At 48.2% G+C, this 26,072-nt stretch overlaps 1 protein-coding gene across 8 annotated transcripts in view; it reads left to right on the top strand.

Annotated features, from left to right (window-relative positions):
• The first annotated feature begins 1,520 nt into the window (after positions 1–1,520).
• Positions 1,521–26,072, top strand: part of NPFFR2 (neuropeptide FF receptor 2) — a 40,325-nt gene continuing 15,773 nt past the window's right edge. For 4 of the 8 annotated variants that reach the window (XM_075929405.1, XM_075929400.1, XM_075929404.1 and 1 more), the window contains exon 1: positions 1,783–1,925. The gene's annotated coding sequence lies outside the window, so the exon portion shown is untranslated. Of the gene's footprint in view, positions 1,651–1,782; positions 1,926–26,072 lie in introns of those variants that run through there. The other 4 variants (XM_075929406.1, XM_075929402.1, XM_075929403.1 and 1 more) reach the window with 3 other exon arrangements.

Here is a 26,072-nt window from a genome sequence, read left to right as displayed (position 1 = left end):
AGGAAGTGGGTCTGGCCCATGAAAGCTCATCACCTAATAAACCATCTTGTTAGTCTTTAAAGTGCTACATACTTCTGTCTTTTGTTTCAGCTAGACCAGACTAACAGGGCTGCATCTCTATCACTATTCCCCATAGTATTGACACGCTATTTCAAAATTATTATTTTGGGAGTTATTATTTCAAAATAAGTTATTTTGAAATAATTTCATAGAGTAGACCTGCCCTTAGGATGTCCCAGCTAAAAACAAAATAGAACAGATCAGGAATTAACACATGTTGCAAGAAACCATTCTAGGGGAAGGCAGTTAGCATCTTTGCAGCTGCAGGACAAAAGTGGGTTAGTGGGTAAGAGACTATAATGAGTCGTGCATCCGGAGTCTTTATTAAGTGCATGAATTTAGTGTCTAGCAACATTATGAAATCACCTCCCAGGCTCGTCTTTTGAAGATTTTCCTTTGAGAATGAGGACTGAGAAGTCAAATGTGGAGTGATCTGACCCACTATTTGATCTGAGGAAGTGGGTCTGGCCCACGAAAGCTCATCATCTAATAAACCATCTTGTTAGTCTTTAAAGTGCTACATTGTCCTGCATTTGGCTTCAAATGTGGAGTGATCATTCTAAGTGTTTGTCCCTGGGTGATGGGTGATTTTGTCTTTTACCATTTTTCAGTAGGAGTTTATTTGAGAGTGTAGTGATTGCCTTGTTTACTCGCTTAGCTGTTGTTGGAGGCAGTTGGTGCAGGGGATGAGATCTCACACACATGTGATAGGCGTGTGTAAGACCTACTGATCTTGAAAGGCTTGTTGTGGGGAATATTGATCATTGCAGCAGGGGAGGTTATGTCTGCAGCTTTTGTGCCAGGGCATTGGCTGTTGGTACTCTGAGTGGTGCCCTGGTCTGTGGGGAGCTGGCTTCTGATCCTGTGCTTGATAAGACTGGGCTGTTGCTTCATGGCCAGAAGAAGGGGCTTGGGAAAGAATTCTTTCGGGATGTTGTTTATTTACCAATTATCATCGTTACTACAGTAATACCTTTCGAATCCAAGATATTTGCTGGCACGTCTTGGGGAAAGAAGACCCAGGCAGGACCTGGCACCAGTCTCCCAATATATGAAGGGTTGTTTTATTGAAGAGGATAGGGCTTTACTGTTCTCCACTTCCACTGAAGGCAGGACAAAAATGGGCAGCGTGGGAATGTTAGGTTACAGATTAGGGAAGCCAGGCTAACTCTAGGGGTAGGTAAGCTCTGGAACAGTGGTCCAAGGGAGGTGGCGGAATCCCCATCACTGGAGATTTTTTTTTTAAAGAGAGGGTTGGGCAAACACCTGTTAGAGAGAATCCAAGTCCGGAGGGCAGGGAGCTGCGGTTGATGCCTGCTCGTCGTGGTCCCCCCCAGATGTACATTTCTGCCAGCCCGTGGCTGAAGCAGGGTGGATTTGGCAGCGTGGAGGAGGCAGAGAGGCAGATGCGTTGGGCAGCCTCTGCCCATCCCAAGCTAGGAGGGGGGAGGAGAGGTAGCCTGGGACCACTGGCCGTTTCTCCCCACCCTGTGTGCTCCGCACCGCTGGCAGCAGCGGGGCGCCGGCGATCATGGGTGCGGAGGGGAGCGGCGGAGGATGCCGGGGCGCTGCTGCTGAGAGGACGGCGGGGTGAGTGGCGGCGGTCGCCCCGCTACGGGGCGGGCTCTGGGTGGCTCTTCTGCGGCGCCAGGTCTTTGGCTGGCGCGGCTGGGAAACCTCCCTCCTCCGCTCCCCTAATACGGGCAAGGGCTCCCCGCCCCCCCGGGCCCGCCCCCTCCCGGGCTGCTCAAATGCATCCCCGGCTGCCGGGCTGGGCTCGGACCCCGGCGGCCGCGCAGCTGCCCCGGGCCGGCCCATGGCGCACGTGGAGCCGGGCGCGCCGCTCTGCCCCGGGCGCCGAGCAGGTAGGGGCGGGCGCCGGGCCGGGACAGGCTCCTGCGGGTCCGCCGCGTGGCGAGGCTGGAGCCGGGCTGGGCGCACGGCGAGGGAGGCCGCCAGGGGACCCTCGCCCGGGCCAGGCGGGTGGCTGCGCCTAGGGCGCACCCTGCTGCCCGCGGGGGCTCGCTCCGGGCTCGCTCCGAGCCTTGTGCCGCCGGGCAGCGTCGGCCAGGGAAACGCGCCTTGGGCGGCAGTTTCTTTCGGGATGACCCCGGGGTCCGACTGGCCGGCCCTGCCGAGGAACCGCTTGGGGACCCCCCGACGGCACCGGCTGGCCAGTCTGGACCGCACCCGCCGGGAAACGCGTCCCCTGCCCCGGGGCGAGGGGGGAAACGACCCTGCAGAGTGAGCAGCGGACACCGGAATGCTGCCTGCGTCCCATCTGCTCATTGGACAGCATAAGAACGGCCACCCTGGGCCAGCCCAAAGGGCCATCTAGCCCCATGGCCTGTCTTCCGACAGTGGCCAGTGCCAGGTGCCCCAGAGGGAGTGAGCAAAACAGGGAATCCACAAAGGGATCCGTCCTCTGTCGCCCATTCCCAGCCTCTGACATACAGAGGCTAGATGGGCTCCCAAACTAGGGGGCATGCCGCCCTGGGGGGGGGGGGTGAGAAGAAATTCCAGGGGGACCGCAAGGGGACCCAGTCCTCCCCCATCAAGTTTTTTACGCTGGTCAGGGTTTTGTTTTGTTTTTTGCTCAACAAGTTTTGCTATTTTTTTGGGGGGGGGGGGGAGAGACATGAGGGTTTTTCAAAAATCAAAAAGGGGGCGTGATGCCGAAAAGTTTGGGAACCACTGACCAGAGAGACCATTTCTGTCCATCCTGGTGAATAGATATTTGGCATTACTATTTGCACCCTTAAACTCTGCACTGTGCTGTGTGTGTGTGTGTGTGTGTGTGTGTGTGTGTGTGTGTGTGTATTTGGCATTACTATTTGCACCCTTAAACTCTGCACTGTGCTGTGTGTGTGTGTGTGTGTGTGTGTGTGTGTGTATTTGGCATTACTATTTGCACCCTTAAACTCTGCACTGTGCTGTGTGTGTGTGTGTGTGTGTGTGTGTGTGTGTGTGTGTATTTGGCATTACTATTTGCACCCTTAAACTCTGCACTGTGCTGTGTGTGTGTGTGTGTGTGTGTGTGTGTGTGTGTGAGAGGTTCATATCTGTTAACGGACTCTGTGATTTTTACACCTAAATATGGTGAAGTGTGTGTGTGTGTGTGTGTGTGTGTGTGTGTGTGTGTGTGTGTGTGTGAGGTTCATATCAGTTAACGGACTCTGTGATTTTTACACCTAAATATGGTGAAGCTGGAAACTTATTCGCGGCAAGGTTGATCCATGCATAGCTTTTGTACCAAGTCTAAGGAATTTGGGTTATGACTTGATATAATTATATGGGGGCAGCTCCCTCAGTGCGGGCACAGTTATACTGTTAACAAAAGGTGCTCTTATAGCTATAATTTGTAGACGTAAGCTATGTGATACGTGCACTGTTATGCAGCTAGATCTGCTTCCACGTGAGATGGAATGTTTCACGCCAATGTAACTCCATTCCATTCTAGCCGATGGCGTTTAATGGGCCACACCTGAAGACTAGTCCTTATGAGGGTGTGGAGATGGTTTAAAAGCACAATAGCTACTCAAATAGGAAGAAATCAATGTGTCTGTAGAGAGCTGTATTCCCAGGGAGATGTCATTTGCATTTTATGTGTTAAATAATTTATGGTACCCCGGGTTATCACCACCTGAACTGGCAACATTGATGTATTTGCCTCCAGATGACAGATCATGTGTGTTTGCGCCAGGCAGGCAATGTGGCTGTGGCTGTGAATGGCTAAAGGCGTATAGGGTAGAAATCACCTTCTTTGAAATGATTTGTTTATAGGGCTGATCTTCAGCTGCTTTGAATTGGCATAGAAGCACTGGCTTACGGCGGTGAAGGATCCAGCCCCCAGACGTGCATTCACTCAACGACATCTCTTTTTATTTACTCTGAATTTAATAGAACTGCAGCCTAGTTTTGTGGTTCAATAATATTGTCCTGCCGCACCAGTCTTAACTGGTGTCACACCATTGGTTAAAATGGACCTATGCCAGATTTATACTGGTTCAAGTTGGAGGAGACTCAGAGCTGGCTGAGACTACAAGTTAGCACTGAAAAACAACCGGAAAGACATTTATTAAAACAAGTTGCTGATATTCTTTACCTTACCATAAAGTGTAATACTTTGTACATAGCCTGGCATATTGCTCATTTGCTTCACAATCACTGTGTGCCTGGTGGGGGTGATTTGAGCATTCGTGTTACCTTCTAAATGGAGAAGAAAATGTTTTTCCATTTCCCATCTTTCCTTTCATTTGCATATCCATAGTTACAAACAGCAGAGGAAACGCAGCTAGCACTTAACACATTATACACTCAATAATCCAATCTACAAAAGACCCACTTTGCTTGCTATCTTTTAAATACAGTTCTGAATGTAATTCCTGAGATGTAGTGTTCAGTGTTAAAGTTATTATCAAACAGAGTCTGGGCTGGAGTCCCACAGCTATTCTCCTGGTGTAACTCCATGCACTTCTCTGGATTTAAGCACATTGGTGGAAATGAGAGCAGAATTCTTCAGCAGTCCATGGTCTGAGTATGATCTCTGACTCTCCCTCCATTCCCCGCTTCCCTCATAACTATAGTGTGTGGGGATCCCCCTTATGCCAGAATTATTATTATTATTATCCAGCCCCATTGTACCACGAGGACCACATAGAAGTGCAGAATCTGAGCTCTCATGGCATCACAACTCAAGGAAGTTTAACAGTAGTTCGAATTAGGAGCTTTAATTCGAACTACCGGGTCCCTGCCGCGTGTAGCCGTGGGCAGCTAGTCCGGACTAGTGGCATTTAAAAATGGTAACCGGATGGGAAGATGCAAATAAAGCCCGGGATATTTAAATCCCGGGCTTCATTTGCAACTTCGAATGCCTACATTAGCCTCCCTAGTTCGAACTAGGGGGCTAGTATAGACATACACCTGTTTAGCAGATGATCCTGTGACCTGCTGAGCACCTTCAACTTCCATTGCCTTCCGAAGCAGTTTAGGTTGTGTGTCTTATCAAATCAAGGTTCTGTTCAGTCTAATAAAGGTTGCAGTCAGTCAAGTGTAGCAAATGAGTCAGGTATTTAATGGTGTAGATACAAGAGATTTTTTTCCCCAGCTGCTCTGCTCTGTGTTGGACATACAGTATTAAAGACCTTGTTCTGCCACTGCTAGCTGAAGCAAAGAAAAGCTTGAAATGGAACTTATTTAAATTACAGCAGGTAATACAGCAGAAGAGGTCGTGCTAAGGGAAGACATGTTTCTAGAGAATGAACATTTTCTATTGATCCAAACTGCACAATTACATTTTCTCATTGCTGTCCACAAATTACATTCCTTGTAGAACTCAAAGAAGAGAATACTTTGCGGTGATTGGGGTGAAGGGTGTGGGGAGAGGAGGAGGCAGGGGTGGACCTAAGTTTATTGCAAAGTATTTCTCCTGTGAATGTTTCCCCATGACTACAAAAGTAATGAAGTATCAGAGGGGTAGGCGTGTTAGTCTGGCTCGGCAAAAGCGACAAGGAGTCTATAAGGTGCCACAGGACTCCTTGTCAAAAGGAATGAAGGTCGTGTAAGCTAACAATGCTGGAAATGTAACTCTCCCACTAGGTGGCCTTGGTTTTATCTTTTGTTATATCGGTGATGGAATAACTCGCTCCTCAGGCGAGCTTGAATTTATAGGATCATAAGGGAGACTGACTGTGAGCGACATAGGAATGGCAGAGTCAAAGGGTTCATCTACGCTACAGGACAAAGTCGAGTTAAGATCCGCAACGTCAGCTATGGTAATTGCATAGCTGAAGTCAAAGTAGTTTAACTCGGCTGTTGGCGCTGTCTAGACCAGTGGTGCGCAACCTTTTTTTAAATCTGCGCTGCGGGAGCCACCAATGGCCAGGCCCAGCTGCTAGCTGGCTGGATCTAAGCGCCACGACCCCCCAGGAAGACATCTGTGACCCCCTTGCGGGTTGCGACCCATGGGTTGTGCATCACTGGTCTAGACTGCAGGAAATCGAAGGGAGAACACTCTTCCTTCAACTTTCCTTACTCCTCCTGGAAGCAGGACGGCCGGCATTGACTGGAGCACCCCTTTCACTTCGAATTAGCTGTCTGCTATTTCGAGCCCTGGAAGATCAACGGCAGCAGTTTTGATCTTCCTCGGTAGTGTAGACGTACCCTGTGGTCCCAATCCACCAAGGTATTGAAAGAGATGTTCAACTTTCAGCAGGTGAATTGTCCCATTGATAGGAGAATTCAGTGGCTGAGAGTGAGGGCAGCTGCAGAAGTGCCTTGCGCAGTCTTCCCCTATGGGTCTCATTGTGTAACCTTTGGTTACACTGCTAGGTGTTTATTATCACAAGGACTCCTTGGGTGTGTCTAAACTACATGGCTCCGTCGACGGAGCCATGTAGATTTGTTTGATCGGCAAAGGGAAATGAAGTTGCTCCCCTGCCGACATGAAAGCCCTTTATTGACCTCCCCGGTAAACCTCATCCTACGAGGCATAACGGGGAGGTCGATAAAGGGCTTTCAGGTTGGTGCGGGAGTGTCCAGACTAGCGCGCTGAGCCGACAAACAGCTGATCAGCTGTTTGTCGGCTCAGCGCGGCAGCCATTTAAATTTAAATGAAGCCGCAATTATTTAAATCGCGGCTTCATTTCCCTTTGCCGATCAGCCTAATCTACATGGCTCCATCGATGGAGCCATGTCGTTTAGACACACCCCTTGAAGCCAGTAGGACCCAGGGGGACCATTCACACAGATCTTCACCAGTGTAGGGATTGCACAATCAGGCTTTCCATAATGTGGTGCTAGAAGGATAGCGTACCTCCAACAGATAGCAGGCGGGTCTCTTGGCCATCAGCCCTATATTCTGCATGCAAGGGGTGGGACGTACCACTCCCCACCTCCTCCTGATTGTTCTGGGGATTAGCCTTTGAGGTGGATTCTCCTTGCAGCACTTCACGCTGCCTCGTTCTCTCTCCAGCGGGCTCCGCTCTCATCCCAGGAACTACAGCTTCCTTCTCGTGACTCAGCCCTCTGGCCAGGCCACGGAGCAGTTTCCCCCCTTGTGGTCCTCCAAAGTCTGGCATTCCCACAGTGATCCAAACAGGCTTCCAGGTTACTGCTGCCCTGCCATGCCCCCCTCCGCAGCCACCGGCATTGGAGACAGGGCCCACCCTCTACTCTGGGCTCCAGTTCAGGGACCCTCAACCTAGTACAGTAAAACTCCGAAAGTCCGGCATCCAATAGTCCGGCACTCCTGATAGTCCAGCATCAAAATGGCAAGAGCCTAGTGAGTGAGCTTCGGCAAAAAATGAGTCACAAGGTAACAGCAGCAGCAGCTGAACTGAGCGAAAAAGGTAAAAAAGGGTTAAAAAACTAAAACATTACAGTATACTGTATACAGTATGTACAATAAAAAGGTTAGGAACACTTTATATACAGTATATTCTGTATACAGTATATACATAACCAGCTTATATTACCTCCTAATACTCCGGCACCACCTAGGTCCCATAGGTTCCGGATTATCGGAAGTCTACTGTGGTTCTGGGTTTTCCTCTGCCAGCTCCTTTCCAGAACTGCTTCCTGCCTCTCCTGGTCCCTTCCTTGCTCTGGGTGTTCCAGCTCCAAGCCCTCTTGCCAGGAAGTGACCACCCTTTCCCCACAACAGCCTGCTTGTGATCCAGCCCAGCTCCCTGGCGCTTTCTTGAGGCCAACAGCTTGTGGAGTTAATAGCCCGACCTGGCCACCCTAACCACTTCCAGTCCTGGATGGGGTGGACACATCGTGATGATGTGCCACACACTTTACAATGAGACTGGCTCTGTTTTAAGGAGTGTTAGTAAATGGACATTAGGAGCACTGCATACTTTTTAAACGCAGGAGTGGGGAACCCGGCCCTCAGATTGCCTGCAGCCGGCTCCCGAGGCTCAGCGCTCCCCCTACCCCAGCACTGGGGAGCCCATGCTGGTTTTTCAGCCACCCCAGCCCCCGCAGGGCTGGAGCACCAGCACCAGCTCCCTGCTGTGAGGGGAAGGGAGGGACCCCAAGTCTCATGGGCCGGAGTCAGATAAGTCATAATTTAATCTGATCCATGGGAGGAAGCAGCTCCATGTGCTGCCATTCCCCCTCCGCCCAGCAGGTGCAGTAAAGCACCTGGAGGCTTTTCCTCTAACCACTCCAATTGGCTGTAATCATGGCCAATAGGAGCTTTTCCCCCAACCTCTCCAATTGGTTGTAATCATGGCCAATAGGAGCTTTTCCCCCCAACCTCTCCAATTGGTTGTAATCATGGCCAATAGGAGCTTTCCCCCCAACCTCTCCGATTGGCTGGAATCATGGCCAATGGGCGCTTTCCCCCCAACCTCTCCGATTGGTTGTAATCATGGCCAAAAGGAGCTTTCCCCCAACCTCTCCTATTGGCTGTAATCATGGCCTATAGGAGCAGCAAGAGGTGGTGCCTGGGAGCAGCGAGGGACACAAAACCATGTGCGTCCCTGGGGAGCTGTGCCAAGTAAGCGCCCCCCGCATTGCCCAGATTCCATACCCTTATCCTGCTCCTGCACCCCCTCCTGTCCAGACCCCCCCCCAGCCAGAACCAGTATCCTACCTCCCACTTAGACCCCGCACCCCAAGCCCTCTTCCTGGCTGCCCTCTCACACACTGAACCCCTCATTTTTGACCCCACCCCAATGCCTAAGAGTGGTCCACAGAATCTTCTACAGTTGAAGCTGCAAATCTACTACATTAGAATTGCTTTAGAATACAAACGTATTCCCTAGTAAATAGGCATCCAAAATCAGGAAGAGGTCTCTTGGTGCGATAAGTGACTTTAGGCAGCTGCACAAACCACTCCTTTGGTCAACTTAATGTCAGATGAGGTATGATGTGGAGCTGTCAGGTGGGTCTGTTACCAAAGAAACCGGGATAAACCTCAACACATGCAAATGTCTTTGGAACAGTTGTGTTCATTTTTGTAAGTTTAATGATTCTGTGTATTTTCTGAGACATACAAATGGCTTTATTTGTGACATCACTGCATCATAATACAATTTAAAGGGTAAAACAAAATCTAATAATAAATCAGGTGTCCTTGAAGAGCCCTGGTGACATGTCTAGTCAACATCGTCATCTTGTTCATTATCCTGATCTCTGTGAAGAGTGTGTGGGTTACCAGAGTCTTCATTGCCTTGGTACCAACACAGCGCCGTGCAGGGAAAATTATTCTGACTACAGACACTCATAGGTGGTGGAAATTGAGGGTTTCGGGGTGCTGCAACACCCTTTGGATTGAATAGGTTTCCATCCTACACAGGGTCTACAGTTTGGTTCCATGGCTCTCAGTACTGGCGCTAGCCAAATTGTTCCAGCACCTCAGGAAGCTGTTGATTTTGCAGCAACACCTGATGGTACAGGCACCAGTAAAGTTTTGTAGATGCCCAGAAGGCCCCTGGCCCTTGGAGGACAGAAGAATTAGCTCATCACCACATTTTCCCATCTTTGTGGTAATGGAGATTAAATATCTGGCTTACTGGTGTGCGAAGACATCCAAGTATTTATTTGCCAAGATACTTTTTTGACAGGCTCTGCAAATCTGTCCTCACATAGTGTGAGTTCAGCCAGCAACTTGACCCTTTTTGTTGGCTCAACTGAGGCGCAAGCAATTCCGGTCTCTGTGGATTTCCTCTTTCCTTGCTGCGATCATACAGCACTCTTACCAACTGTTACCAAATTGCCGCTTGTTCATCACTTCTCCCAATTTGGCAAGATGTCTGAAGTGGTCACTTCTTGGTCGAGTGTGCACCTACAGCTTTTCCTCAATTTCCCCTGCTCACGGTGCCTCCTGCCAGCAGATCTTCGGTGATTCGGCCCTCTGGCCGAGTCAGGCCTTGTGCAAAAACAAACCAATCCCTTCTAGGGTACGCAGGCCTGGTCGGACTATCTGAAAGCCCCTCACTCCTGTCCTGTAGCCCTCATTCGGCTCAGCAGGGCCCATCGCAATATCTTCAGCTGGAGTCTGGCTGGTCCAGCAGGGAGCAGCACACCCAGGGTTTCCTCCCTGGGGACTTTGCCTTTTCCTTGAATCCTCCGTGACTTCAGCTCTTCACCGAGTCAGTCTCAATTTGGCCTCCTTCTGGGGTAACAGTTCCACATACAAGTCCCTTCCCCGAGCCTGTTTAAATCCTGTTCTCTCAGGGCATAGTCACTTCCCCTCGGGACCCAGGCCTGCCCGGTACTCCAGGTTCCAACTCAGGGCTATAGCAGTGTGGTACAACATCCCTTAGAACCCTGGGCCTCTTCCCTCTCTTCCTTGCCTTTGAGGAGCATTTTCCTCACTCCTCTGGTCCCTCCCAACAACTTCCTGCCTTGGCCTACTGCAGCCAGCCCCCTCTTTGCTCTCCCTGTATTCAAGTATAATTAAAAAAAAAACCACCTTAGATTTTAAACCTCTTCTTGAATGTGCCTCTACATAATTGTTCTAGGTTTGTCTTGTTTCGTATCATGGTGCTTTTTGGAGAGCAGATTTTTAAACGATCTACAACTTGATCTATTTCTGACGCCATTGGATGATCAAATTGGAGGATCTGGCGCCAAGGGCTGGGAGGAAGGGCATCAAGTCCCTCGTGCCACACCACAGAGGATGGCACTTCTGATGTTATGAGTCTTACAGGTCCAGTGTCCCCTTCCTTATTTTTCTATCACTTACTTGCCCACAGAATTTCACATGTTCCCAAACTACCAGAAAATAGAACGAGTCAGATTAGGCAGAGTGGTGAGCGTTGGCCTCCAGCTAATGAGTTGATTGTACAATGTAAGAAACCCGGCTAGAAAATGACACTACTTTGAGCTAGGTCTATCAGACCTTGTCTGCACTGGGGATATGCCACATAGATACAGCCGTTATTACCGGTCACCAAGGTTACCACACCAGCACAAGCCCCCAGCCTAGGGATGTTAAATATTGGTTAATTGAATAGTCGATTAACCTCATGAATTCTTATCGGTGACTCAACTATTCTACAGTCTCCGGGGGTGGTGCTGGCAGCCAGTGCACTCCGGCCCCACCTCTGAGGAGCCCCCGCTGCTCCGTGCTGCTGCCTCTGTATCAGAGTGGGGTGCCAGCAGGGCTGGCCCGAGCCATTTTGGTGCCCCGCTTGCACGGCGCATGCGTTTCCCGGCCACGGCCGCTGGCACGCAGCCTGGGACCGCCCGGGAGGGCCATGCCTGGCCATGCAGAGCCCTGCAGCTGCAGGGGGAAGGGCACTGCGGGGGTTAACGCGGCCCCCACTCCGGGCGGCCACTGCAGCCCGCCGGGAGCTGGGAGCCGGGCACGCAGCACCTGATGGCAACTGTAAGGGGCACCATGCGCCCCTTACAGTTGCCATCAGGTGCTCCCCATCAGTTGGCGCCTCAGCAGCTGCCCGGCTCGCCCACCCCTTAGTTGGCCCTAGGGGCCAGGCAGGAGCTGGTCCATGAGGGGAGCCAATTTAAAAACCAGCTCCCCTTATGGACCGGCTGCCTGTCACCCAACGCTGTTGCCTCTGTATCAGAGGCACCAGTGCAGGGGGGCAGCAGCCTCAGTCCAGGGAGGCATCTAAGCTCCTGGACCCAATCAGAGCCGGAAATAAACCAGGCTGCCTGCCTGCCTGGCTCCTAATACACTTTAAAGGCAGAGCTGCAGCAGGGTAGGTCCCAGACCTGGCACAAGCCAGGACCGAGCTGGGCTGCTGGCCAGCCTGCTAAAAAATGTACTGACAGACAGTGAGGGTTGGGGGGAGGGTGGGAAATGCATGTAGTCTATAGCATTAACTGATAAGCTTTTGCTTATTGGTTAATCGACTACACTATTACATCCCTATCCCAGAGTAGACCAGGAAAGCTGCTAGTTTCCATGTACATTTCTGCGGTCCCCCCCTCTCCACTCTCCTTTGAGGAAGTGAGTTTTACCCATTTTTGAAATAAGCTTATCCCTCTTCGCAAGCAGGAGTTACTATTTCAAAATAACAAGCCCATTATTCTGAAATAACAGGCTTGGTAGTGTGGACGCTCGCCTTGTTATTTCAAAATAACTCTCCTGCGTAGACGTGCCCAATGGTGTTACAGGACTACTCACTTGTCTACACTAGGTATTTGCACTAGTGCAGCTACACTAATTGGCTGCAATGGGGGTGAATCCACAGTGTAGACAAAGCCCCAGTCTCTTACAATATTATGACAATTGGTTGGTGATCTGTCCCTTTATTTTGATTACAGATGAGAGCCAGATGTTCTCTCTGTCGTTTCATCTGGCTAAGCTACATTATTCTTCACTTCCTTCCCACAGCGATTGTGCAGTGTATTGCTATGGTGCCCTGTTAAACAGGCATGAAGGGACTCCAGTCTTCGTAGAAAAGAATTCATATACCTTCTGTTGAATGAGAGTCCCTATATAAATGTAAATAATTCTATTAGTTTTAAGGCTGCCGTTAATATAGTCAGAATTTTAGATGCTGGATGACTCCATATCTGTTTTCTTATCAGTAGTGACACTGATAAGTTAAAATAACATGTAGTTTGAGTAATTATATGTTTCAGCAATTTCTGGGGAGCTCAGTGTAAATCTAATCCATGCAGACGAGCAGAGTGCCAGAACTCCTTGCATAATGGTATTCATTATGTTTCATATTTCTTGTTAGCAAGCACAGTAGCAAGGAGGCAGGTAGACTAACAGGGATTTGTGGGTATATCAAAAGGACAGGTTTTATATTTCACTGTCCTGACAGCTTAATTGGAAATGAATTTCCTGGACAATCTAACCAGAAAATTACTTGCAAAACTGTTCATTTAAAAGAAAGACTAATAAAATATTACTGAAAGTAGGGTTTTTTAAGGCAAGTTGGGAAGTGGTGAGGTGACGGGTAATGGAAATATAATTAATTTCCTCATTTCCGGCAGCTATCTTATATTAACTTGTGGCTGGCACTTCAGGTTAGTATTTTGTTGTATGGCATGACAAAGTTTGGAGGGAAAATAGCAAACACATTTTTTATCCCACAGACGAACCACAAAGTAGCTCTGGTGGGGATAGGGTTGCCAAGTGTCCACTATTGACCTGGACAGTACGGTGTTTTCACCTTGTGTCTGGTAAAAAAAAAATCAGAAAATTCCAGACACCTAAAATGTCGGGTACTTTCTGATCTTTTCCCGGCCCTAGTGCTTCTAGGTGAGCCGCCCGGCTCGGCGCAGAAGGCAAGTTGGCAGGTGGCCGCTGGCAGCCTGTTAGAGCCAAAAAGCCTCCCCCGCGTTTCTTAAAGGGCCACGCTGTTTTTGGTTTGGGGGAGGTTTTTTGCTTAACAACTCTCGGAGTCCTTTTTTCTTTTTTTTTCCGATATTTTTTCAGAAACCATCTGGCAATCCTAGGTGGGGAAGGGGTTCCATACTAGCAGCACCACCACCTCTGTGTTTGATTAGGGAAATGGAGTCATATCTGTGGTATTCTCCTTTGGCTGGTTGATTTGAGGGGGTAATAGCTTCACTCGTTCCTTTCTTCCCCAGGGCTGTTTCCAAAACATTCCCCTCTGCTCGTGCCCAAGGAGCTGTGCTCTGTGGCTGTGTTCATTCATACCTGCAGGGGATGAGGCATACCTGGGAGGTCGACAAATGCCTTTGATGTCGACCCCCGTGCGTCCAGACTACCGCGCTGAGCCGACAAACAGCTGATCGGCTCAGCGCAGCAGCCATGTAAATTTAAATGAAGCGGCAATTATTTTCCTATGCCACTTCATTTTCCTATGCCGGGTAGTCTAATCTACACGCCTCTGTCACCAGAGGCATGTAGTCTAGACGTATCCGAAATGTCTCAGTCCTACTTTGTTCAGGGTTTTCTGTAGCCCTTCCTGCCACTGAAGGACTTGTCCTTGAGTCTCTTATGAAGACTGAAGCCCACGTTTAGAGCCTTTTCTTACCAGGTAGTCTCTTACCAATGAGTCAGTGAGCTTTGCCCCATGGCCCTCAGATTACATCCCACATACACGTATATGGATAAACTAGAACACATGCTGGTTTGACACCATTCTGGTTATCGACAGTTTTACACCTTTCTTCTAGTGCCATGTTTCTTAAACTTTATAAGATCGAGGAACTCCAAACAATTTTTTTTTTATGAGGAACACCAAGGATTTATTGTTGAGCAAAAGAAAAAAAAAGGTTGGGGGAAAAAGGGCCGAGGGGAAAGTTATTGGGAGGGGAAAAAAGGGGTCGGGTGCAAGTTAATGAGCAAAAAAAAAAAGGCGCCTGAATTCTGTTGTTCTCCTCGGCATACAGATTAAGAAACACTGTTCTAGTGAGTCTGAGACTTTTTTGGGAAAATGCCAGTTTGCACAATAAAAAGGAACAGCTCAGAAGAGGGCATTCTAGTTGAATAAATATTATGCATTTGAAAATAGTCTAAATAGAGTGCAAGTTGCAGAGTCACTTAAATGTACGCATTTGGGAGTCCTTGCATGCCATATATAATATTACATTACATTAAAAGAACATTAACGTTGCAAAATCAAGCACATGAAAGTTAGGAAAGGCTAGAATTAAAGTTGATTGGGCAACCTTAATTCAGTGCCTATGTGCATACACATAACTTAAAGCAAGGCCAAGGTTTGGTTGTGTCAGGATAATGGGATGTGCCTGGAATTCAATTGGTTCATATCAAATGAAAAATGAGGGTGTGAAAACAAAGAGAGTCATATTCACGCATGACCACAGGGGGCAGTTGCTGGCTGGTATCATGGTCTCCACCACCCTGGACTGCCTCCGAGAACAGCTCTTGGCTCACACTGCCAGCCCCATTCTCTGAAGGGCTAGGGTTGCCAGGTGTCCAGTTTTCGCCTGGACAGTCCGGTATTTATGGCCCCTGTCCGTTAAAAAAAACAGAAAATACCGGATATGTAAAATGTCTGGTATTTTCTGTTTTGTTGGACGGAAGGCTGGCAGGGACATTTTTCCCCTGCTGTATGCGGTGGGGGCAGGGACAGTGGGGACTGTGGGGATTTAAAGGCGCAGCGACCTTTTTTTCTTTTTTTCCCACTCAACAAGTTTGGTCTCCTTTTTTTTTTTTGCTGAACAACTTTGTTCCCTCCTTTGTGTTGAACAACTTTCTCCCCCCGCCCTTTTTTTTTCCGCTCAACCAATTTTCATACCATGTTCACGATCCATAGGCAACCCTATGAAGGGCCCAGAAATGCAGGGTAAGTCTTCTAGTGATACAATATTTAACTACATGGTCTCATAATTGTTTTCCACAGAAAAGTTGTGAATAGAAAGTTTTTTGGTATTTCTGTTTATCCTCATTCAATGTGATGCACTAGCCTTTATTTAATGTACAGGGTCCAATCCCTGCACTGAATATAACATTATTAATTTCCTCCCAGGCTTTTCTATGGTGATCTCATAGGGTACGTTTAAACTACATGCCTCCGTCGACGGAGGCATGTAGATTAGCCAGATCGGCAGAGGGAAATGAAGCCGCGATTAAAATAATCGCGGCTTCATTTAAATTTAAATGGCTGCCCCGCTCTGCTGATCAGCTGTTTGTCGACGGAGGCATGTAGTCTAGACACACCCATAGTGCCTGAGTGCTACACAAGCTTTCATAAACTTATCTTCATAAGACTCTGTGAGATTAAGTGATGTTATTCATCACAGAGAAGGAAAATAAAGCATTAGAGGGCATTTTTTTGTCTTTTTTTCAACTGCAAAAAAAAAAAGAGTGATGTAGCTTAGAAAAGTGTCCTCTTCAGTGTTCAGTTCTGTGAGCATCTCTCACATTACTTTTCCTTTTGCTTTATTGCACATGAGTTTTCTGTCATTGGCTGTGTCTCGGAGAAGAGAATAATGCTGGCAGAATAATTTCCCCTCAAATAGGTAAGCCTGTAGTCCAAGCATACAATGGACTGCTTTGCCTTCATATCCAAAAGTGTTGGAATTATTCGTTATTTTTAGCTTGGAAAAAGACCTAAGGGGAGAAATGCTAGAGGTCTATAAAATCATTTGGTGTGGAGAACGTGAATAAAGAAGACTTATTTACTCTTTCCCATAACTCAAGAACTAGAGGTCACCAAATTAAATTCATCGATAACAGGTTTAAAACAAACAAAAGGAAGTACTTCTTCACAACATCCTCTGGCAAGGAGTTCCTCAGGTTGACTGTGTGTTTGAAGGCCAAGACTATAACAGGGTTAAAAAAAGACTAGATAAATTCATGGAGGATAGATTCATCAATGGCTGTTAGCCAGGAATGGCAGTCAGGGAAAGGTGAACCTAACCTTTGTTTGTCAGAAGCTGGAAGTAGGCAATAGGGGATGGATCACATGATGATTACCTCTTCTGTTCATTCTCTTTGGGGCATCTGGCATTGGTCACTGTTGGAAGACAGGATACTGGGCTAGATGGACCTTTAGTCTGGCCCAGTATGACTGGTTTCATGTTAACTGGTAAATACCAACCAATTTTTGGTTTATAATTATATTCCTAGACCTAGAAGAATCTTTCCTTTACACAGGTGTCTAGGCAGAGGAAGTGTATGGTAATTTTGTAGATTTTGATGAAGGAACTTTCTCCTTGAGCTTCCATCCATTTTCCCCTAAAGTAAAAGGAAAAGTGCCATTTTCTGCAATGAGAGTTGGATCAGGTCCTCGATGCTCAGCCCAGAAAGTTGCCAGGCACCCTAAATGTATGCTGAAGTTAATTGTGATAGGTGCGTAAAACATGAGCCATGGGGAAATAGCAGACTCTTGTTCTCCTAGCTAATATAGAGTAGTTTGGGGGCGGAGCAGGGGGGCGGGGAGCCGTAGAACACACTTATAGCTCTGGTAGTCAAAACTTTGGGTCTAGCTTTCAGAGTAGTATTTTTCACTGGTAAGGTCTATTCACATAGAGCAAAATCTCAGTTTTGCATGGACACAGTAATGACTTTTGCTGTTGTTGAGCAGTGCACAACCACCTAAATAATTAAAATAATATCGACACCAACTTTTTTTCAGTTTAGTAAGGTCTGTATTTTAACGCAGAAACCGGTCCTGTAATGACCCCTTATGAGCTCCACAAGCTCCGGGACCCTTTCACCTGTGGGGCTGGTAATCATTACAAGAGCAAACTCGGGGGCTGCAATCTCTGGGGGTGACAGAACATTTCTCTGTGGGGAGTTTGCAAACTCGTGGACATTGCCGTTTTTGCATGGACGGGTTCTTTCGTCTGCTAGCTCTGCAGCCCAATCTCTGGCAGCAGCTGAAGAGAGCTCAGCATGGCTCTTCACAGAAAAGTCTCGTCCAGATTAGAAGTGTCTAAATGGTCCGGGCTAGGAATCCTTGCTGCCCGGCAGAGCTTTCTTTCCTGCTGCTCTAACATAGGATTTTTTAAATGCTTAGCAGGAGCTTCACAGCAGTGTTTGCTGTCTCTTTATGTTGGGTTGGAGCCAGTGCTTTGGCTAATGGATGCTGGCAGGATACGTTTCCCTCAAATAAGCAAGACCGAAGACCAAGCATACAATGGAAAGGTTCGCCTTCATGTGAAAAGTGTTTGGAATGATTAGTTTATAAATATGAAAAAATATAGGGCAGACGTTAACTTAACCATAAATTCTGTTATGAAATCCAAGGCCAAATGCGATTCATGCTAATGTTCTAAACATGTATAAATTACTAGCCATTAAGTATTTCCCACATCCAGACAATAATAAAACAGGAACAAATGTATGTTCATTTATACTCACAGATGGACCAGACCAGAGAAGAGTCCTCTAATCCTGGCTGAACCCCAGTGTAATTGGACTAGATCCACCCTCAAATTTATGCAAAAGCGACAAGGAGTCCTGTAGCACCTTATAGACTAACAGACGTATTGGAGCATGAGCTTTTGTGGGCAAAGACCCACTTCGTCAGATGCAAAGTGGGTCTTTGCCCACGAAAGCTTATGCTCCAATACATCTGTTAGTCTATAAGGTGCTACAGGACTCCTTGTCGCTTTTGCAGATCCAGACTAACATGGCTACCCCTCTCGTATTTGACCTCAAATGTATGGCGCTTCAGCAAACATAATTGCTAGCATCTGTAGTACTTAGTCAGGGACAGTTCACTCTTGCTACTTTTCACTTTCTGAGGCCTTCCCTTCTTAGCTCCTCCTCCCCCCTTTCTTATCAACAGTTTTTCTTTTGTTGCCCTTTTCTGCACTCAGGCCTCAGTTTCAAGATAACATTGTTTTTTATTCGTTTTTAAACCATACATCCTTCCCATTATATTATGGTCTTACAACTCATTGTTCACATGGCATTCCCATACTTGCTGATTAGGACCTTATTCTACTTCCCACCACAAGCTAGAAAGCAAACTTATATTTTTCTTATCCAAAATTAATCTCTACCTTTCCTAATTTAATTTCAAAACTATCTCATAGAGGACTTAAGGATATGAACGGTTTCTAGGGTCTATGGAATGTCCTGGGAATGGATGAATCTAATTTTTCGCATCTGTTGCTTCCTGAGAGAGGACAAGTGAATACAATCTGAGGTGGGAGAAGTTTATAATACTCTTCAATCCTTACTTTTAAGGTGAAGAATTAAGCTCCCTGTTTCCCATGGAAATGGAGAGGTTTGTGTGTAGATTTGATTGCTGTTAGTGGCCCTCAGTTTACCTCATTGGGGTTTCACCAGTAAGTTATGGAGGTGTGAGGTGGTCTAGGAATTTGGAATTAAAAGGGAATGTGAAAACTATGGCCATTTCCTGTAGTATCTTGGACAAACATGTTTGAATTAAGACTAATCCTACCTGAGTTAAATGGAGGTATTTTAGGAGTTCGGTGTATAAAAAGCCCAAATGTTTGTGTATTAGTGCGGGATGGTAGAAATCTTCCGTAAAAGTCAGGCAGGCCTTCGTGCAATATCTGAGAAGTACTGTGACTATGGTGAGCAATACAGCAGACACTAACGATCTTTTGGCCATGGCTAGGAAGCTGGAAGCCTAGAGTGGGTGCCTTGGTAAACCATAAAGGGGGAATACAAGTGCAATTGCCCAGAACAAAATGAAGTGATGGTGCTGGAACGTGTCTGGTATTGCTGGGTGAGATGAATAGATCCTGGAGTGCTTGGGCCATTGGGTGGTGGAGCGGGTCATAGTAGCTGGGAGTCTGTAGTCTAGATGCTGCTTGAGAGGAGGAGATGCTTTCAGGGGTGGGTACATGTATGACTCACTTCTGTGGGTGGGTCCTGGGTGCTGTAGGGGATGGATAGATGCTGGGATATGACAGTGTTCCGCAGGGGTCTGTTTTGGGACCGGTTCTGTTCAGTATCTTCAGCAAGGGTTTATATAATGGCATAGAGAATTTGCTTATTAAGTCTGCAAATGATACCAAGATAGGCGGGGTTGCTAGTGCTTTGGAGGAAAGGGTCATAATTCAAAATGATCTGGACAAACTAGAGCAATGGTCTGAGGTAAATAGGATGACGTTTAATAAGGACAAATGCAAAGTATTCCACTTAAGAAGGAGCAATCTGTCTCACACATACAGAATGGGAAGCGACTGTCTAGGAAGGAGTACGGCAGAAAGGGATGTAGGGGTCCTGGTGGACCACAAGTCAACATGAGTCAGCAGTGTGATGCTGTTGCAAAAAAAGCAAACATGATTCTGGGATGCATGAATAGGAGTGTTGTGAGCAAGGCACGGGAAGTCATTCTTCCATTCTATGCTGCGCTGATTAGGTCTCAGTTGGAGTATAGTGTCCAGTTCTGGGCACCACATTTTAAGGAAGATGTGGAGAAATTGGAGAAGGTCCAGAGAAGAGCAACAAAAATGGTTAAAGGGCTAGAAAACACGAGCTATGAGGGAAGACTGAAAGAATTGGATTTGTTTAGTTTGAAAAGGAAAAGGCTGAGAGCGGACATGATAACAGTTTTCAAGTACTTAAAAGGGTGTTAGAAGGAGGAGGGAGAAAAAATTTTCTCCTTGGCTTCTGAGGACAGGACAAAAAGCAATGGGCTTAACTTGCAGCAAGGGAGGTTTAGGTTAGACATGAGGAAAAACTTCCTAACTGTCAAGGTGGTTAAACACAGGAATAAGTTGCCTAGGGAGGTTGTGGAATCTCCATTACAGGAAATATTTAAGAGCAGGTTAGACACACTCCTGTCTGGGATGGTGTCCAATCTCTCCCCTCCCCGTGCCCCATTCTACCCCTTCCACCAAGTCCCTGACCCGCCTCCTCCCTAGAGAACACCTGAGCTTGCTCCTACCTCTCTCTTCTGGGAATCAGCAGTTCACAGCTCTCCAGAACTACTGGGAGGGTGACTAGTCGGGGGAGGAGTAGACAGGAGACTGATTTGGGGAAGAGGTCGGGGGGTGGAGGTTGGCTGCTGGTGGGTGTTCCAGTGTTACAAGCAGGGCTACCACATTCACATGAGATGCACTTGACAGCCCTGACCTCCATTCTGTGTGTGGAGGGACTTGTACAGAACTCGAGAGAGGATCCTTTCCCTCCTACGCCAACCCCCACTGCACCCTCCCCATCTTGGGATGAGTCCAGGGCTCAGGATTTGAGCTTAGAGTGCTGTACAACTCTTAAAAGGAAGGGAGTTATTCTTCCCAAAGCATCATTTAATACTGTGTATTTAATGTGTGGGCCCCTCCAAAAGCTTGAAAAGTTTTTTTATTTACAAACTTCATTCTTGTCTAATTTAGAATTTTATTGGTATGCTGTTTGACTGTGTCCAAAGGGTTGTTAGAGTAAAAAAAAATTGAGAGACACAATCGGGTGCAAATAAATGCTGTATTTGCTCTCTTTCTTTCTTTACTTACTTACTTACTTACTTACTTACTTACTATATCTCCAAACTAAAACTCTTACGCTCCAGCACCTCCTCACAAAATAATTTACTGCAAGTACCTTATATGTGAAAATCCATTTCTTAAATCCTTCCAAAGCATGGCTTTGTTAAAGTCCCAAGACTAGATTTTAATTTCACATACATGGACCGCTTTGCTTTTAATTCAATGGAACAAGGCTGAGGATTGGGCTGTCATCTTTCACAGATTTTCATTTTACATATTTAAAAAAAATCTTTCTGCAGATTCCTTCTCCTGTCTCTGTCTCATAGCTTTTAAATGCAGGTAATTATGCAGCCATCTGTGCCCTTGTGAAAAGTCTTCTTAAAGTTTTCAGTGGTGGTGTAGCTGGTGTTGGTCCCAGGATCTTTGCGAGACAAAGTGGATGAGGGAATATCTTTTACTTCTGTTGGTGAGACAGACCAGCTTTCTAAGGTATACAGAGCTCCTCTGCAGGTCTTCAGCTCTGTGCAAGCTTGAAAGATTGTCTCTTTCACAAAAAGAAGTTGGTCCAATAGAAGATTTTCCCCTCATCTACCTTGTCTCTTTTAAAACAGATCATTTTTATTTATTGCCTTGTAGAATTTATGCATCACATTGTGGTATTTTCTTGTTCCTCAAATGATTTATGTGTCTGTCCTGTCTGCTTCTGCAGGTTACTTATCCTTGTCTATTTCGCCAGCAAGGCCTATGTCCCTGCATTAAAAATGTCTTTTTGTTTTCCTTCTTCATGCCAATCCCTTCCTCCATCACTTTAAACCCACCTGGTATTCTTTAAGCTGTAGAATTCCTATTCATAATTATTCCTGGTAACCTTAACAATGGTTGACAGTTCTGCATTCATCTCAGACCAGCTACTGAGTAAACAAGAATGCCATCACCTTCAACGTTGCCTAAATATACTTTGAGTTGAGTGACCCTTTAGGAAGTTTCTAGGATTATTGTAATTCAGCTGTACGTGATACGAAAGAGCTATGTGGCACTCTACAGGCAGGTACAAAGTCAAAGGGCTCCATCCTTTGATCCATCCTTTGATCCAAACAAGCAAAGCTGAGCTTGCAGGAGCTGAGGATCAAATGTGCTCTATGCCCCGATCACTGGTTGAACTGTTCTCTGGTGTCCAAGCTGGTCTTCACTGAAAACTTACATCTGCCTGTCTACATCTCTCAGCGGTCAACATAGGTCACTGTTGACTTAGCCTCTACTTCTCGGGGAGGTGGGTAACCCACAGTGGCTAGGGATGTAAGTGACTAGTTGAGTAGTCGACTATCCGATAAGCCTAGGCTTATCGGGTAGTCGAGTCACTACTCGATTAGTCATTCCCCCCATCCTCAGAGGCAGTAAGGAGGGAGCACGAGCCAGTGCTAGAGGGAGCCTGCTTAAAAGCCAGTTCCCCCCCAGCATCGTCTCCGTGGGGGGTAGGGGAGGCAGAGGTGCAGTGGGGGTCCTGGCTCGTGCCTGGCTGAGTACCAGCTCATGCCCGTTCCCAGACCACTGTGACTTTGCCTTTTAAATGTAGCAAGAGCCTGGTGGCTCTTATTACATTTAAAAAGCAATCCTGGAGCCAGCGTGAGTCCCGACTTGCGCTGCCCTGGGCGCTAACCCCCTTATCGACTAATCAAGGAGTCGATGGAAATTCCATCAAGTACTTGATTAGCTTACTGACTGCAATTTAACATCCCTAATAGTGACGGGAGAACCTCTCCCTTTACTGCGCTGAGTGTCTGCACTCGGGTTAGAGTAGCCCTGAGGTCAGGCCTTTTGATGGGAAGGGGAGAGGAGGCTGTTGCCTCAGGGCCCAGCAATTCAAAAGGGTCCAAGCCCCAGGGCCCTCTGAATTGCTGCTGGGCTGCCGCACTGTGCACACCGGGTGGCGCTAAGGGCTGGGAGAGGCAACACGGTCCGGGCAGCGCTGAGGGCTGGCTGCTCTTGGCCCCGCCCCTCACACACTTGGCCCCACCCCTTTTGGGAGCGCGGAGTCCCCACCGCCACCTTGCCCGGGTCCCACAGAATCTGTCGGCTTTGCTGCCTGAGGTTGGTCGAGCAGAAGCCTAGCGGCCCCAGAATGCTTTTGGGTGAAATGAGAACAGCTGGCCACGTGTTCCCCAACACACCCGCTGTGCCGCAGACTCAAAGAGGCTGACAACACTGGCTCTGCGCTGGAAGTGGGGGGGGCTGCGGCATGCGCTGGCTGGAAATAGTAATAACAAACACCATCCTTCGTGTTGTGTATTGGGTTGTAGATATAGATCTTGTTGTTAGAGTAACTGAGTAGGTCACTGGGGTCAGCCCAGCTAGTTTGGGCTTGTTCTAGTGAGTTCTGTGCTATGCGATAAAATGGACACTTGCAACTACTCAAGCTCCCTGCATTTCCACTGATTCCTTCCTATACAGTGAAACTCTCCACGACATAACACTTAGCACCCTGCTTTAAAAATTGCTTGCAGCTGCCCTGCATGGGGACTCCCCGTGCGCTAGCAAAATCCTTGGATGACTATTTCGATCAGAACAGTGCAAAGCAGACTAGGCCAGGATCTGCTCAAAGTCACTGCCCCCAGAGACATTCTATCTAACAGCAACACAAAAGCTTCACAGCCGGACAACTGTGAGCGTGAGGTGCAGTTTCCCTCTGCTTGAAGTGGGTTGTTTCACGTAATTCTTCTTTGTAAGTCTATAAAAGGGTTTTTATGTCGTGCTCGGCGTGAAGAAGTGTTTTTCGCTGGCGGGTGGGCAGGTTTGAATGAGAGGCGTACAGCTGGTTAAACGCTGCAAAAAATACGGCTGACAATTTGCTTCCATTCTGTGTGTGCCCCTTTCTGGGTTCATCTCCCTGGAACATTCCAGTGGCCGAGTTTACAGCCAGCAGCCACATTTGCTAACACTGTGAATATTAAATACTAGCCAATTAGCCCATCCTAAAATGGGATTTTCGGGTCTTCTCTCCTGAGCTCTCTCGCTCCGTCTCTCTCTCTCTCTCTCCTCCTACTGCCTCCCCCAATTCTCTCTCAGCTCTCATCCGCATACTGCCTCTCTTTCCATCTCTCCCTTTCTCTTCTCCTCCTCCTCCTCCTGCCTCTCTCTCCCCTCCGTCTCTCCCTTTCCCCTTCCCTCCTGCCGTGGCACTTGGCCGAGTGCTGCTTGCTCAGCTGGGCCACCACGGGGGAGGAGAGGCGGGGCGGTGACGTACACGGCCCCACCCCCGGCCGTGTATGTCACTGCCCTGCCCCCCTTCCCGTCCCAGCTGGGCTCAGCTGAGTGGCGCAGCACCAGTGCCACTCAGCTGGGCCGTGGCGGGGGAGCAAGCGGTGGCAAGCGGCCATTTGGGGTCTGCACTCTCCATGCATGGGCAGCATGGACCCCAAACAGCCGCTTGCCACCCGGGGCCCAGCTGATCGATGCTCCCGCCGGGACTAGGGTTGCCAGGTGTCCGGTTTTCTACTGGACAGTCTGGTATTTGTGCCCTCTGTCCGGTAGAAAAATTCAGAAAAAACCAGACATGTGCAATGTCCGGTATTTTGTGAATTTCCGGCTGGGTGCTGGAGGAAAGCGTGGTGGGGGCAGGGGAGTGACTGGGAGGCGGAACGCGATTGGCTTTGGGAGCCCTGTGGTTGCATGCAATAGCTGGGTGGGACGGGGCAGAGGCGGGGACTCCCAGTCACGCCACGCCTCCCGCCCAGCTTTTGTACGGGACCAGAGGCTCGTAGTGCCAATCGTGGCCCATCACTCAGCTGGGCCCCACACGTGGAGAGCGTGGACCCCAAACGACTGCTTGCTTCCCCACCAGGGCCCAGCTGAGTGGCGCAGTGTGCCATGGAGGGTGGGGAAAGGGGCAGGGCGCTGACGTACACAACCAGGGGGCGTGGCCGTGTACATGTCCGTCACGAAAGAGCCTCTTTTGAAAGATCGCGTCTAGACTGCAGGCGGATCTTTCGAAAGAGAAATCCGCTTTTTCGAAAGAGAGCACCCAGCGAGTCTGGATGCTCTCTTTCGAAGACGGCCTCTTTACGTTGAAGAACGCCTTCCTTCGAAAGAGGAACTTTCGAAGGAAGGCGTTCTTCCTCGTGAAACGAGGTTTACCGCCATCGAAAGAAAAGCCGCGTTCTTTCGAAATAATTTCGAAAGAACGCGGCTTGAGTCTGGACGCAGGGGAAGTTTTTTCGGGAAAAGGCTACTTTTCCCGAAAAACCCCCTGAGTCTGGACACGGCCAAAATGGGGAATTTTTTTTCCTGCAGCCGACTTCTGTTTGGTCTTTTTTTTTTTTTTTGCGCGATGAAAGACGAGAGGGATGGGAGGACTCAAAGTGGGACAGTTCCCACAAGCCTCAGCGACGCTAGTGTGGAACCCACGTATACCGGGGCAACTTATAGCGAGGACGCCCTGCATGTTGATTAGCGCAATCACAGTAGCTTGATAAGGGTACGTTGCCGTGCTTTGTTTGCCCTGCAAGACAAACCCGTGCTGTGGCGTTGCACATGCTGCTCCATTCCTTCCTCTTTCATTAAGAAGCTTATCTCAGGGAGGCTCTGCAGCAACGTGTAATGTTGGTAGCTGGACACCTCCAGGGATTTTTTTTCTTGCTTACTCACAAAACGAAGCCAAATATGACTTTTAAAATAAATCAGGGCTGCTCACCCACTGTTGGTGTTTCTCCTGGGACAGAATGTGTCCTTATCTTAGCCCCGCTGTGGAATAAGGTCCCATCCCCATGCACCTATGATGTACCCAGAGCCTGGCTCTGGAGGTTCCTCTATATTGCAAAGATCTTGTGATGGCATATAGAGGACATGCAGCGCATGCTCCTAGCATGGGTATAAACAGCAGTGGAGATGGTGAGGCGCTGCTTAGACAGGTAAAGACATGCCTGAACCCTGTGGGGATGCACCTCTCTCTCGACATGCCCGAGCTACGCTGCAGTTTTTGGCAGTGTAGGTTCCTGCTGGCCGTGCCTTTCCAGAAGCTGCTGGAGACTTTCCCTCGGTCAGAGCTGGCGTGGGAATGTACACATTCCAGCTCCTAGTACATGTTGGACCTCTCTGGTCTGGCACCCTAGGGACCAGACTGGTCCCGGATGAGGGATTTTGCCAGACCAGGGGAGGTTGTTTCTGGCCACCTTGTTGTCAGCTCCTACCCCTGCCCTGCCGCCCCATTCCCCTTCTCCTGCAAAGCCCCTTCCCGGCTC

The sequence above is a fragment of the Pelodiscus sinensis genome, chromosome 5 (assembly GCF_049634645.1).
Source record: "Pelodiscus sinensis isolate JC-2024 chromosome 5, ASM4963464v1, whole genome shotgun sequence".
NCBI lineage: Eukaryota > Metazoa > Chordata > Testudines > Trionychidae > Pelodiscus > Pelodiscus sinensis.
This window is presented reverse-complemented; position numbering and strand designations above follow the sequence as displayed.